General features: G+C 46.9%; 1 pseudogene; it reads left to right on the top strand.

Annotated features, from left to right (window-relative positions):
- Nucleotides 1-1,092: 1,092 nt before the first annotated feature.
- LOC144701432 (dehydration-responsive element-binding protein 2E pseudogene) lies at nucleotides 1,093-1,431 on the top strand (annotated as a pseudogene).
- Nucleotides 1,432-1,901: the final 470 nt, after the last annotated feature.

Below are 1,901 nucleotides of genomic sequence, written 5' to 3'. Positions count from 1 at the left end.
CGATTTGAGCAAATTCCCAGTTACAGTTCGAGTCCGTCCGTTACGTGCGAGCATCAACGGAGTTATTCCATTCGATGACGTAGTCGCTGTCGCCACTCCGACGAGGGTCAGAAGGTCAACGTCACCATCACCGGTCACCCACCTCAGAGCTTAAAGTTCCGCGAATCCCACGGGTCATGGATTGCACGTACGTCCACCTAAGGTTCATCATGTCACGTAGTTACATCTAATTAGGAAATTATCTGTAAGACGACGTCACTAACAATGTTCGACATCCTCTAGGTATCCTAGAATCATCTCGATATCGACTGAATGACGTCCCGGACGACTTCTGGCATCAAAAACTATGGAATTTTATTTATGTTAGGAACAACTACTGTGCTAATTAAAAATATGAAAAATTCTAGTCAAAATCACTTGAAGATTATATCAGCACAAAGATCATTTATGCCAAAATTTCAAAAGGATAATTTTGCTTCCCTTGTAACTCCACAAGCCTGTACCATAGAGCACTATTGGATATCCTATGGATTTGTATTTATTTTTTTAGAAATTTTTTTTAGTAATGAATAGAAATTGTGTATCCAGTGCACAAGTAGTTTTGATTTTAATTTTTTATCAATCATAATATTTATGTTTAATGGAAAATCAAAAGCAGCATTTAGGATTATTCAAATGGGAATTTTTCTGTATTCCATGCTATAGTGTTTGTCCAACCGATATCCGTCCGATATCCGGTATCAGACAACCGATATCCGAGAAAAAATGGGACGGGGCTGGATATCGGATATCGGTAGATATCTGTCTATAAGAGGTTAGACGGATATCGGTATCGGATATCGAAGGTGGAGGGACGCGACGGATACCGGATGCCGGATATTGGTTTTCGATATTTGGATATCGGAACCGATATCGACAGTAAAAAACACAGTTACAATATCAATCTATGACTTACGTACATAAGAATCAAATGGTTTTATTCTATATCAATCTGAGTTAATATATAGAGTTTAAAATTTTTAATTTTTTCCATATGGGATAACAAGAGGGAGGGGGTGGAAGAAGGGGCCAAGCAGGGGGAAGGGGGGGCCGATGAACGTGACGTGCGAGTACAGATGGGTGAGGCAGAGGACGTGGGGGAAGTGGATGGCGGAGATAAGGGAGCCCAAGAAGAGGATGAGGCTGTGGCTGGGCTCCTTCACCACGGCGGAGGAGGCGGCGATGGCCTACGACGAGGCCGCGCGCCGGCTCTACGGCTCAGAGGCGTACCTCAACTTGCCGCATCTCCAGCCCAACTACGCGGGGGGGAGGTTTCGCTGGCTGCCCAGGCTCAACCTCGGCGCGCAGCACAACGTGCACGTCATACACAGAAGGCTGCAAGAGATACAGAGCGCCACGGCGGCGGAGAAGCCGGTGCCGCCGGTGGTGTAGCAGAAGCCGCAGATCAATTTGAAGGAGTTTTTGCAACAGATGGGGGTGCTGCGGGAGGAGGTGGAGGAGGAGGAGAGAGTTGAGGAGGAGGTAGCGTGGGAGGAGATGCTGGGCGTGCATGGGTTCGAGGACGTGCAGGTGAGAGACGTGCATGAGGAGATGGGGTTGCCGTTCTCTCTTTGGGATGCGTAGAGATGGGCTTGCTTTCTTTCGTCTGTACGAGTCGGTTGCCAAGAGATAGATAGATAATCCATGCCATCATGTGTCCTTCGCAGTGTGGCAACCTGTAGAAAGAGAGTGCGAGAGATTGACACACATAGAGAGAGATAGAGAGATCGAGAGAGAGAGAAGGCGATAGAGAGTAAGGGGTAGATCGAGAGAGAGGGAGAGAGATCGATAAACGGAGTGAGAAATAGCGACGTAGAGAGAGCTAGCAAGATGAAGTAATAGGATGCGTAGACGGGGTTTCT

The sequence above is a fragment of the Wolffia australiana genome, chromosome 3 (assembly GCF_029677425.1).
Source record: "Wolffia australiana isolate 7733 chromosome 3, ASM2967742v1".
Lineage (NCBI taxonomy): Eukaryota > Viridiplantae > Streptophyta > Magnoliopsida > Alismatales > Araceae > Wolffia > Wolffia australiana.
This window is presented reverse-complemented; position numbering and strand designations above follow the sequence as displayed.